General features: G+C 44.9%; 1 protein-coding gene across 49 annotated transcripts in view; it reads left to right on the top strand.

The window, feature by feature from the left end:
* ZBTB38 (zinc finger and BTB domain containing 38) overlaps positions 1-13627 on the top strand; it is an 80263-nt gene that overhangs the window by 49093 nt on the left and 17543 nt on the right. For 13 of the 49 annotated variants that reach the window (XM_063662247.1, XM_054480171.2, XM_063662258.1 and 10 more), the window contains one exon: positions 9858-10045. The exons of the other annotated variants lie outside the window; for them this stretch is intronic. The gene's annotated coding sequence lies outside the window, so the exon portion shown is untranslated. The remainder of the gene's footprint in view (positions 1-9857; positions 10046-13627) is intronic. 49 annotated transcript variants of the gene reach the window in all.

Genomic DNA, 13627 nt, shown 5'->3' on the forward strand with positions numbered 1-13627 from the left:
CTAAATGCAGTAGAACTGGCACGTCAACCATTCTTGCTCGACTGCCTTTCCCCTAATTTCCAGTTAGTCGATTCTTCATCCAAAGAGCTTTCAAATTTTTCCCCTCTCTTTCATCCCCACCTGTCTCTTTGCCTTCTTTCAGACTTTCTCCAGACATCCTTCTCGCCAAACTACTTTCAGAGCGACCTGTCTGCAAATTTGTCAAATCATTCCCATATTAAATCTTTTAAATGACTGCCATTGCTCAAGTTGTACATAGAGAGCTTATTTTAAAAGCCCAGGCTGAGCGCAGTGGCTCACACCTGTAATCCCAGCACTTTGGGAGGCTAAGCAGGCTTGATCACGAGGTCAAGAGATGGAGACCACCCTGACCAACATGGTGAAACCCCATCTCTACTAAAAATACAAAAATTAGCTGGCGTAGTGGTGCGTGCCTGTAGTCTCAACTACTCGGGAGGTTGAGGCAGGAGAATCACTTGAACCCAAGAGGCAGAGGTTGCAGTGAGCCGAGATCGTGCCATTGCACTCCAGCCTGGTGACAGAGCGGGACTCCATCTCAAAAAAATAAATAAAAAATCAAGAGCGAGCCCCACCTCTCTTGCACTGACTCCTGTTCCCCAGTTTAAGGCTGCTTCCTCCAGAGCCCTGGATGCCCCATCAGTGGAGCACTCTCATCATCATAGAAGCTGTCTGCACGTCTCTCTCCTCCATTGAAGAGTGGGCTCCAGGAGGTTGCTGAATGAGGGAAGAAATGAAAGATTCAAAAAGGCCAAGGAGAGGAAATCATTCTGTTTCTTAGAATTATTGTACTGATGCTGCATTATACCTCATCAGATACTTGTTAAGAAAACAAAACTCTGCTTGATTTTAGTGAAAGAATTGAAAATTTGTTAGTAGTAGTAATACCATGAATTGAATATTTGCTAGCTAAGGTCTCTATATTCACTGCCTTCTTCAGCTATCACAATAATCTTCTCAGGTGTTATTCTCATTTTATAGAACAAGTTAAACAAAATACTCTGTGATCACGTAAATTGCAAGATGGTAGAAAATACAAAGTAGAATATTTATGTGATCACCCGGTCAGCAGTGTGTTAATGGCATGCTATAGGCTGATCAGGAAAAACTGGTTTTGTTGGTAAAGATAGCTAACCATATTGTATTAGTCTGTTTTCACACTGCGGTAAAGAGCTACCTGAGACTGGGTAACTTATGAAGAAAAGAGGTTTAATTGACTCACAGTTTTGCAGGCTTAATGGGAAGCATGACAGGGAGGCCTCAGGAAACTTAATCATGGCGGAAGGTAAAGGGGAAGCAGTCATCTTCTTCACATGGCAGCAGGAGAGAGAGAGCAAAGGGGGAAGTGCCACATACTTTTAAACCATCACATCTTGTAAAAACTCACTGTTCAGGAGAACAGCAAGGAGGAAATCCACCCCCATGATCCAGTCACCTCCCACCAGGCCCCTCCTCCAGTTCAACATGAGATTTGGGCAGGGACACAAACTCAAACCATATCACATATGTAGATTTTTGAGTGGCAGATACATGTATGACACTGAATTTGGCATAAAATAAACACAACTGTTAAGCATACCAATCAAAAGATGAGACAGTGGTTTATATTTGCTAATGTTTAGAATCACACAAATCTCGTCTTCCATTTAAGTACATTAGAAGTTAGTTTGAAGCTCAGAGTCACAAGATCAGGACTGAAAACCCGACCTTTCCAGTGACATGTGATGTGGTGCTGGGACTTTGTCTTCATTTTTCTGAGCCTTGGTGTCCCATCTTTGAAATGGAAATACAATTTCCCAGCCTGCAGTAGCATCGTAAGAAGGAAAATAAGGAGGCGTGTATGAAAGTGATTTGTAGGCCAGGCGCAGTGGCTCACGCCTGTAATCCCAACACTTTGGGAGGCCGAGGCAGGCAGATCATCTGAGGTCGGGAGTTTGAGACCAGCCTGACCAACGTGGAGAAACCCCATCTCTACTAAAAATACAAAATTAGCAAGGTGTGGTGGCACATGCCTATAATCCCAGCTACTCGGGAAGGCTGAGGCAGGAGAATTGCTTGAACCCAGGAGGCGGAGATTGCGGTGAGCCAAGATTATGCCATTGCACTCCAGCATGGGCGACAAGAGCACAACTCCGTCTCAAAAAAAAGTGATTTGCAAATGGTACAAGGCTACACAGGAATGAGACTGGGTGTTTTTGTCTTTGTTCTGTGTTTGGGTTGAGAAGGTTGGCCTTTGGGAGGAGTCAGGATGAGGTTGGCCTTTGGGAGGAGTCAGGATGAGGAAGGTGGTGTTCTGCTGGGTAAGCGGATATGGGCACTGAAACAATCGCAGGCTGCCTGAATTCCAGGCAGGGTGGGGCACAAGGATGCTGGGATGTGAGCCCGAGAAAAACAATTGGAATGAGCAACTTAGGGAGAATGAGGGAATAGAGAAGAACAGTTGAAAATTAGAGTCTTGCTGTGGTTTTGAAACAGTGAAGCTGAGAGAATGTAATTGGTTGGAGTTTTGCATTGGGTCACCTGTAACCAAAGACCAGCCCAGAGACCACAGATCAGTTCCAGGGAGCTTGATATCTTGATCTTTTATTCTTAGGTTATTCCCAACAATTCTGCTCCCAGGAGCTCTGAAACTTTCTGGATCTGAGTTCAAGAGCTTACTTGCCTTGTGGCCTCTGTACCTTGATTCCAAACATGTTGATGGATTAAGCTGTTCAGAACTGCTTCCTACAGGGTCACATCCTAATGATGTGTGCTCAGTTTCCTTCTTTAAAGACGAAGCCAAGGCTTTCTCTTTTTTTATTCTAATAGATTTAAAAATCTTTTCTAAGTATAACAGTACTGATCTCGAAATATGATTTTTGGGGAAGAAGAATGATTCCATTCTGCTGCTCTGTGGAGGTGAGCTAGAATACAGTCATGTCTTTTTATCCCAGTCATCACCGTCCTGAACTTACTGAAAGCTTCTGGAGCAGGAATCAGTAGAGCATGTTTAAGTGATCAGTAGATGTATTTTAAGATAGAATTGATGTTCTAAAATACCTCAACAGGCAGAGAAAGGATGGATAAAACAAACACAATTAAGTTTAACCAGAATAAATAAGGGAAATTTTGAGTTTCAGTTAAAAAAAAATCCAGTCCTGGAGGTTTGGAAGCCATAGGAGAGGAATAAAACAAGGGAAGAAAGGAGAAGTTCAGGCAAAAAAAAAAAAAAAAAAAAAAAAAAGTCTGTATATTATAAATAAAATCAATTATTGAGCATTACTACTTGCTATGTACTTGCTGAGTGCTCATATACTCTCAATCCTCCCAGAACTCCATGATATGTATAGTAGTCACTCCATTTTATAGATGAGGAAACGGAGGCTTACAGTGAGGTCAACCACTTTAATAAGTGGGGTCCTAGCATCTGCCATTTGAGGAGTATGGCATAATAAGGCATATGGAACCAGGAGTCTAGAAACTTCTCTTTTTTTTTTTTTTTTTCTGTTTTTAACTAAGACTGGGTCTTGCTATGTTGGCCAGGTTGGTCTTGAACTCTTGGCCTTAAGCAGTCTTCCCGCCTCGGCCTCCCAAAGTGCTAGGATTACAGGTGTGAGCTACCACACCCACCAAGGAGTCTAGAAACTTCTTTTGGTCACACTATGAGATCTTAGGCTTTTCTGTAAAGATTTTTGGTTTGTTTTGTTTTGTTTTGTTTTTGTTGTTATAAGGGAGTAGCTGAAGAAATTGGAGATGTATAGCCCAGGAAAGGGTAAACATCCAAAGGGCTGTCGTATGGCAAAGGCTACAGTTGAGGGCCCCTCAGTTGTTCCCTCCCTGGTGGGGACTTCTCTAACAAGGAGATTCACACACTGGCTGGAGCCGTTCTCAGCCCCTCACCCCACTCCCCATCTGAAGAATCTCTAAAATCCATTCGTGGCAAATAAGAATGAGTCAGAGTGTGTGTTCCACTAAGCATCATGCCCTCTGTGCTTTTTATTATCTAAAACATCCCAAGCTCTGGTCATAGTGAAGTGATGCTTACTCATCTGCCCATTTTGAGAAAGGTCTTGGGGCCGGATGACTGGCTACCTGGGACCCAGGAGCATTTCCTTGGGTGGTCTCAGCACCATCTTGTGGATACAGCACTGTGAACTGGGGATGGGCTGTGATCATCAAATCTAAAGGAACCCCAAAACACAACCCTGAAAAAGCTGCCGCTGGGGAAGGGCTCTGCCCAAGGAATCCTGTTTTTAAGAGGGACTGCCTGCCCTCAGAGCTAGGAACTGCCTTGGGGCATTCACTTTTATGATTCTAACCTCGTTATTAAGCCCATGACACCTGAAAGAGCAGAATGGGCAGGCTTAGCAATGCAGAAAGAGCCAGGCCTTTCCAGGAGTATGCTGCAGTACTGGGCTACCGTTCACTCAGGAGGACAGCAGAGGCCTCCTGGATAGGGGGAGCCCCATGCCCCTTTCTCTCTGGCCTTTCTCCTCCTGCATCCTGCCCCACCTCTCGGGCCAGGACACCCCTGTACCCTGCCTCCTCTCCTTGCCTGGCACTCATTTGCCTCTCAGAGCATAAGTCACCTTACTGTGTTTAAAAGGCCCCTCGCCACCAAGGCAAGGATGGTCCAGGATGAAGCTGTGAAGGAAACAGAGGGCTCCTGTGCTGAAATTCTTTGGCCTTCTTAGCCCAGTGTCCTAATGCTCTGGTGAAGCTGGGTGCCCTGATGTTTCTATGTGTGAAGAAACTGAATAATCATCTAATTCAGGGTAAAGTGATGCTGGGAGGGCAGATTTGCTCAATCTCTTTACTTGGACGGGAAGGGGCAACGTTTGGGCCTATAGAAGCCACTCAAGGGGTGGAAGCTCCCCTCTGGTTGTTTGAACCCCTAACCTCTTCTCTGTTTATTCTTCACAGTGGGGCTGTGCGGGTGCCTTATCCTTAATGGGCATGCAGGGCTCCCCACAACAATATAGTCACTTAATTTTGTGTCTGTTAACACACAGTTATTGACTGTATTTATCACAATATTGCATCGTGATACATGTATCTATTCTTTGAAAGTATTATAAAAATACTTTTTTATATAATTCTTTGAAAGTATCAAAAAATAGGTTTTTTCACTGTACCAAAAATATTAATGTATTCTCCCAAAGCCTTAATATATGAACTCTTACTGTATTACCTATAATCCCCTATTTTGTTAAAAATTTGGTTTTGCATGTGCCTTCCACAAGCACTTTTTCCCTGGCTTCCCTTCTTTTGGGGTCAGCCTGGCCTGAGCCCCTCAGCTCCTGACGATATGGCCTGCAGAGCTGATCTTGCCAGGACTTAGAGGAAGCTCTTAAAGCCTGAATCTCTCCAGGCCACTCAGCTCTCCACTTCAGCACTAGGGAAATCTCCACTTACAAACTGACCCCGCTTCCAATACCTTTCAACTGTCGAGCATTTAATTGGTTGCTAGTATCATAATGAGATGGACTGGAGAAAAAAAGCTGTAGTTATAGGTTTTTGTTTGTTTTCTGGAATTTTCATGGAAGATTATGAGAGCAAAAAGGAGCAATAGAATGAGATACTACATTTTATCTGTATTATCTCATTTAATCCTCATAAGAATGAGGTCACACTGCTGTGTCCACTTTATAGTTTTTTTTAAAAAACCAGGTCTAGAGATGCTAATTAACTTGTACATGTGCATACAGCTAGCAAGTTAGCGGAACTGTAATTTAAACCCAGGAGTGGGTAAGCAGTGCTGTACCTCTGAAGATAAAGATAACTCACTATACAGGAAGAAAAAGGATGCCCCACAGAAGAGGAAAGGAAAGCTTGGAACTATCAACTAATCTGACAGTTCCCGGTAATTTAATCAAGGACTTCAAGGGAAGCTTGAACCAAAATCTAAAATAAAGCACAATAAACATGCCAAATCCCAAAGTGAACCCAAATTTTTAATTATTTTTTACTGAACAAAATACAAACTAATGAATCCATTAAACTGAGACTTAAACGAAAAAGATTCTAAAATCAAAAACCCAAAACACCAAAATATTCTCTAAAATAAATTGTAACTAAACTGATATGTTATTAAAAATCCCCTTTGCATGAAGAGAAAAGAGCAGATGTGATTTGTCAAGTCTGTAAACAGATCAGAGAGGTAATGAGGCCCAGTGCAGGAGAGGCTTCTTTAGGAAGGTGAAAGAATGTCACTATCCAAAACAGACATGTAACTCAATACACAGATAAAACCCTAGCTTTGTTTTTATTCATCAATTTATACCCAAATTTGAGTGACCCTCTGATTTAAGAGGATAAGTCCACATAACGGAAATTTATTGATGATCTAAGTATTTATCTTAAACACCTTCCTTTCTACCAAGCTTTTTACTGGAACAGGTAATAAACAGTGAACTTGAAAGATTTTTTATTTAAATAGTTACTGCCAGCTTGGTGTGGTGGCTCACACCTGTAATCCCAGCACTTTGGGAGGCCAAAGCCAGAGGATCACTTACGCCCAGGAGTTCAAGACCAGTCTAGGCAACATGGCAAGACCCTGTCTCTACAAAGAAATAAAAAAATTAGCTGGGCATGTTAGCGGGCACCTGTGATCCTAACTACTCAGGAGCTGAGGTGGGAGGATCACTTGAGCCCAGGAGTTCCAGGCCGCAGTGAGCCATGATCAAGCTACTGCACTCCAGCCTGGGTGGCAGAGTGAGACCCTGTCAGTAAAAAAAATAAAAATAAAAAATAATAATTCGTTTTTCCATTTGCTTAGAAGAGATGCTAACAATGCAACTAAAGAAAGAAAATTATTTAAATGATAGTTATAATTAAATGCCTGTATGTGTGTGTGTGTGCGTGTGTGTGTGTGTGTGTGTGTGTGTGTGGTGGCCAAAGCTCAGGTGTAACTGCTCTCTGAATTAAGAAAGAATAATTAGTTAATGAGCCCCTATGGGGTATCAAGCACTGTGAGGGGGTCTGGGGAACTCTGGACACACAGTGAAATAGGATATTTGTCCCTGCCATTGAGGAATTTCACATTCCCTAATTTGGGGCCTGGGGCCAAGGCTTAGCTAATACTTGCTCCTGCTGACATTTTTGACTAATAATTAATTGGTAATAGTAATAATAATAATAGCTAATGTTTATGAAGCTTGATTTTTATGCCGGATACTATACCAAGCACCTTAAAGGTACCACTTAGTCCTCATGTTAAGCCGAGTATCTTCTATTATTAGCTCCCATTTTGCAGAGGAAGAAACTGAAGTGCAAGGAGTTTTTAAAATTTGCACAAGGTCACAGCCAGAGCCAGGTCCCCCAGATACCAAAGTTCAGATTTTTAGCCACTGTACGAGACTGGACATGGTGTGCCTTATCCTAAAGTATCTATCGTAGAGCCCTGTTTTAAGAATGGAATAACATGGAAAGAATAACAGTGCTTTGGGAGTCTCTCAGTTCTTTTAGTTCAGCAACTTTAATCTCCCCACCATTCCTTTTCTATGCCCCCATCTTATGGTAACCCTACGTATACCTTCAATATTATCTTGAAATGGGAGTGGATAAAAATCAAAATCAAAATAAGTCATATTCATAAGTGCCATATATTACTTTGAAGTTCACATTTTTTAAGAAAATGAATTAAAAGTAGAATTTATGGAAAATACTGAATTTCCCTTAAATGTTCACCCCAGGGCCACCTGGTGGTCCCATATAGCATCTTTGTACATAGTGAGAAATGGCCTCCTTCTGGCAGGCACTGCAGCCCTGCACCGAGGGACATGCCCAGCCAAGCAGAGCCTGGGCTGCCTCTCAGCCTACCACAGGGCATAGCCTGTACCCCACACGTGGCAGCCCTGCTCCAGGCCCGGTTACATTTTGCCAGATGTAAACTGGTCAGTAGGCTAGTGTGATGCCCTATGAGCCTTCAGTAGTTTGGTCACTAAATGAAACCAAGAAAAACATGGACAAGCTAAGTTCTTTATGTTTTGGTGCTCCTGCACCTGAAATGGAAAGTGTGGTTTTTGAGTCATGCTGCCTGGGTTTGAATCCCAGCTCTGCCACCAATAGCTAAACAATCTTGGCTGAGTTCCACAGCCTCTCTAAACCTCACTTTTCTCATTTGTAAAATGAGAAAGATTGCTGTGAGGCCTAAATGGAATGATATAAATGCGGTGTGTAGAACAGTGCAGAGCACACAGCACATATATGCTTGTTAGGTGTTGGGACACAGCTTAGATGACATACGTAGGTGACTTCCTCCTGTCAAATGATGTCACAATGGGGACATTGTTGCATTTGTTAGGAGTATGGGCATGTCACTTTAAAGCAGTTCTCAGACAGGCTGCCCAGAGGGGCTCCAGCATAAGCAGGAGACATGGTAAGCTGTTCCTTCATAGTATAGTCAGAAGTCACAGGCCAGGTCGTGCGGACTATGTATCTTGGTAATTTTCAGCAGGATGCAAAAGCACACCTGCCCAGACCCTGTCTTCCAAACCCTGGCTCAGTGTCAGTGATATCATTGATCTCAAATTCTTTTTGTGTTTCCACAGGTGAGTCTGATATGCATAGTTCTGCTGAGAACAACCGTTATAAGTACACACGACCGTGCCTTTTCCATCTACTATTCATTGCCTGATGGGGGGGCAAGTGCTGGGATGCAGAGCATCTACAGTTTCATGACCCAGCAGCAGGCCACAGACCCAGCACCGTCTCCAGATTAGCTCCTTATGAGAGGAGGAGAGGAGGCTGGGGGAGGGAGCAGACGCCAGAAGGAAGCAACCGGTGAATGCAGGGTGGAAAGCTGCCAGTGTGTGGGAAGGGAAGATGTCACGTGAAAGCTAAGTCCTTTACAAACACCCAGCACCAAGGCCTCACACGACACCGCCATGTCGCCACCTTTACAACTTTTTTAGTATTAAATTTTAAAGAATTTGTTGCCAATTCAGCCCAGGTACTCAAGACAAAGGCCAAATTCCTGGACTTTGAACAAAGCGTGTTGGTAGTGCTTGAAAGATTGCTCTTTTTCTTCCTTTGGGCCAAAATGGTGATAGTAAGCAGTTTTTCAGTGTTCCAGAGCTGTGGTTCAGTGTTGTAACTTGTTTGGGCTGTAATAGCTTTGTGGGCAGCGGATAGCTCTGTTTTATCTTATGCAGCTCAGCTTTAGGCCAGCAATGTTGATTTGTGTGTGGGGTGGGTTCTTTTTCCTTTTTCATGTCAGAACAACCTTCTTGGCTTTTTTTTTTTTTTATGACCACCCATTAGCATAGGTGGGAAATAGCAGGGCAGTTCAGGTTGACCTGACACTGGGTCTGGAAAGCTCGGTAACAGTGCCAGGTATGGTGGGCTCTATAAAGCTTAGTTTTGGGTGCTTACTGTTTTTGCATTCATTCAGTAAAGGTTGATTAACAATTATTATGTGGCAGTTGCAGGGCTGAGTGCTAGGAAAACTGGTCAACAGTCTCAGCCCTCATATAATTTTTACTCTGTAGTAAAGGCACAGACTTGTCAAGTAACTTTTAATTACAATCATAATAAGTACTATGAAAGAAAAGTATGCTAAAAAATATATAACAGAGGCACCAGATGGGAGGAGAGAAGTGGATGGTGGATGGAGGTGAGGGTTAACTGCTGCCCAGGCTAGAAGGACGTTCCAGGCTGCAGAAGCAGCATGCGCAAACGCCCTGGGCTGGGAAGGCCTCAGGCACACTCAAGGAACAGAAGGGTGGCTAGTGTGGGTTAGAATGGCAGGAAAGGAGGTCAGATCACAGGGGACCTTAGAAGCCTTGGTAAGGCAGCTGAGATTTGGATTCAGGGTTTTGACAAGCCCTGCTGACCAGTCTCCACTCTGTATTGGCCAGGAGACTCTTGCCTCCATCATGGAGGAGGCTCACACCAGAAGCCAGCTCTGCCCTTGGAGACTCTCTTCCCCCAGTGCTCCCCTGAAGCTTCACACTCACCAGTCTCATGCTGCACCCTGACCAGCAGGTCCCCAGCATGAGCCCCATAATCCCTGGGGACTGCATTATCACAGACCTCTAATAAGAAGGTAAACCTACATACTTGTCGTGGGGGAGGGGAGGCAAATGAAAACCCATCTTCCTGAGGCATTTACTTTAGATTAGCAAATCCTGGCTGTGCCAGTGTTTTCTGGGCTGTGGGGCAGACACAGATTGATTACATGTCAGGCGGCACCTGGAAAATGCCTACTGGACAGCTGTTGTACACCTGGCCAGCCATGAAGGATCCCAGGCCCAAGGCCCACCACCCAGCAATGCTCAGATCATCCTGGCAACTGCTACCCGGGATCAAGGGGCTGCATGCCTTAACTGCCATCCTCGGCTGCCCTGCTTGGAGACCTCTCTGGCACATTCCTTGTTCTCTCTGTGATTTCTTGGCATATGACTCAGGCTGGTTGCCCCCAACTGCCCAACCTCTTGAATCCCATTCTGGGTCTTTTCCAGCTGCCAGCTTCTTCTGTGGGGATCTTGTATAACAAGCCTGCAGTTTGGACTCACTGCTGGGCCCTTTTGTGCCATCTAGAACAAGTCACCTGCTCTGACTTAATTACTGCTGTATGTGCCCACATTCATGTGAGGCAAGTCACTTCTCCAGGCTCAGTTACCACATCTGTATTATGAGCATGTTAATAATACTAGGTTCCATATTGAGCACTAACTGTTAATTCATTGAATCCTGTGAGTACATACTAGTATTTGCATTTTTTTTTTTTTTTTGGACGGAGTTTTGCTCTGTCGCCCAGGCTGGAGTACGGTGGCATGATCTCAGCTCGCTGCAACCTCCACCTCCGGGGTTCAAGCGATTCTCCTGTCTCAGCCTCCCGGTAGCTGGGATTACAGGCGCCCGCCACCACACCCAGCTAATATTTTGTATTTTTAGTAGAGACGGGGTTTCACCATGTTGGTCAGGCTTGTCTCAAACTCCTGACCTCAGATGATCCTCCTGCCTCGGCCTCCCAAAGTGTTGGGATTACAGGCGTGAGCCAAGGTGCCCGGCCAGTATTTCCATTTTTTATGTGCCGGCTCCACAGGATTGTGGAGGTGATTAAATTAATTAATATGCAAAGTGCTTTACAACTTGAAATGTATCTGATAAAAGCAATTTCATTCAATATTGGAGAATTTAGACAGATGAAAATTGTAATTGGCAATATTTATGGTGGCCATCCTCATGTAATGTTGATTTATAAACATATATCTTTTTATAGTATAGATTGTTCAATTTGTAAATGAATACTGAGGGCCTACTGTGTCGGGCACTGTTCCAGGTGCTTAAGATATGTCAGTGAAGAAAATCAAAGATTGGTACTCTTATGGGGCTTACATTTTTGCAAGCAGACAGACAATAAGTAAGTCCATTTTGTATGTAGTATATTGGAATGTTGAGTGCCGTGGAAAAGTCAAAAAGCAGAGCAGGGCAAGGGGGATTGTGAGTGCAGGGGACGGCGGCAGATTGCCTTTTTGGGGATCGTGAGTGCAGGGGACAGAGGCAGGTTGCTTTTTGGGGGATCTTGAGTGCAGGGGAAGGTGACAGGTTGCCTTTTGGGGGATCGTGAGTGCAGGGAACGGTGGCAGCTTGCTTTTTTGGGGATCGTTGAGTGCAGGAGATGGCAGCAGGTTGCTTTTTTTAGTTGGGGTGAGCCTGGTTTGTGTTTCATATGCATGGTCTTGTCACTTACTCACCAGACATTTACTGCATGCTCCCACCATGTCCTGCGGCCTAGAGATACAGCAGTGAACAGTGAGCAGCCTAGAGAAGCAGCTCCTCCTGGAGCTTACTTTCTGGCGGGCAGAGTGAACACTAAACAAGCAGGCAAGGACAGGTGATAATTGCAGGTTGAGGTAAGCAGTATGAAGAAATAAACAAGGTGATGTGAGGGCAAACCAAAGGGGCAGCAGATAGAGAGATGGGGTGGCCCCTCCGAGGAAACATTTGAGCTGGGCCTGAAGCATGAGCCTGAGCCAGCCATAGGCAGTGCCGGAACCGTGTGCGTCAAAGGCCACAGGGCCAGAAGAGACTGGGCAGGTAGAGTTAGCCCAGGGAGCCTGGTGCCTGAGCAAAGGCAGCGCAAGGAGTGCAGTGGGAGGGAACGAGTGAGTCTGGAGAGTGGACAGCACAGGGCCTTGCTGGGCACTGGGAAGGGTCTGATTTTATCCTAAGATCAGAGGAGGTCCACTGAAGGGCTTTGAGCAGGGCTTGACTTGATCTCATTTGTGGGTTTGTTTTTTTGTTTTTTGTTTTGTTTTATTTTGTTTTTTTTGAGACAGAGTTTCGCTCTTGTCACCCAGGCTGGAGTGCAATGGTGTGATCTTGGCTCACTGCAACCTCCGCCTCCTGGGTTCAAGTGATTCTCCTGCCTCAGCCTCCCGAGTAGCTGGGATTACAGGCATGCGCTACCACACCCGGCTAATTTTTTTTGTACTTAGTAGAGACGGGGTTTTGCCATGTTGGTCAGGGTGGTCTCGAACTCCTGACCTCAGGTGATCCACCTGCCTCAGCCTCCCAAAGTGCTGGGATTATAGGCATGAGCCACCACGCCCGGCCTCATTTGTAGTTTTTAAAGATCACCCTACATACTGGATGAAGGATAAGCCGCATGAGCAGTTCTCTCCGTAGCCACCAACTAGGCAGATGCAGTCAGTTCTCAAGCTAATTCCATCTGACATTTCTTGAACCCCCTGCTAGGTGCCATGGACCACACTTGGTGCTTTTCAGGCACATCATCTCATTCACTCCTCACTGCCCAGTTTCTGATTTATCCAGGAAGTACCAATGTAAGCTGTGATTCACTGTCTTGCAGGAGTACCCAGAAACCCAGGGTGCAGAGGGGCAGGGAGTGGGGAGCGGCAGTGCAGTGGGGGAGGCGGATTTAGATTTAACACCAGAGCAGCAGCTGGTGCCTCGTCCATTTTAGGACAACTCATTCTCGTGATTAGCTGGAGGTTCACTCTTGTTCAGAAGCCAGAATGTAAACGGCTCTTCCCTCTGCCCTCCCCCAGAGGTAGCAATCAACTGAGAGGTACAGAGCCACCTTCCATTCAATCAGCCAGCCCTTTGGGTTCACAAGGAAATGACAATTGGCTTTTGAAACCAATTCTTGATAAGCTCACCCCTAAAATGAAAATTTTCAGGGGACAGGAGTCCTGTCCTGGGGAACTCTGGGACACATCATTCCCCACAGCATTCAGATTAAAAATACCTTCTATTAATACATTTTGTGGCCAGGCATGGTGGCTCACACCTGTAATCCCAACACTTTGGGAGGCTGAGGCAGGAGGATCATGTGAGGTCAGGAGTTTGAGACCAGCCTGACCAACATGGTGAAACCCTGTCTCTACTAAAAATACAAAAATTAGCCGGGCATGGTGGCAGGCGCCTGTAATCCCAGCTACTCGGGAGGCTGAGGCAGGAGAATCACTTGAACCCAGGACGTGGAGGTTGCAGTGAGCCAAGATCGTGCCATTGCACTCCAGCCTGGGGGACAAGAGCAAGACTTCGTCTCAAAAAAAAATAATTATAATTATATATGTATGTATATGTATATGTATATATATGTGTGTGTATATATATATATATATATATATATGTATTTTTTTGGGGGGGGACCCTG

Source organism: Pongo pygmaeus, chromosome 2 (assembly GCF_028885625.2).
Source record: "Pongo pygmaeus isolate AG05252 chromosome 2, NHGRI_mPonPyg2-v2.0_pri, whole genome shotgun sequence".
Lineage (NCBI taxonomy): Eukaryota > Metazoa > Chordata > Mammalia > Primates > Hominidae > Pongo > Pongo pygmaeus.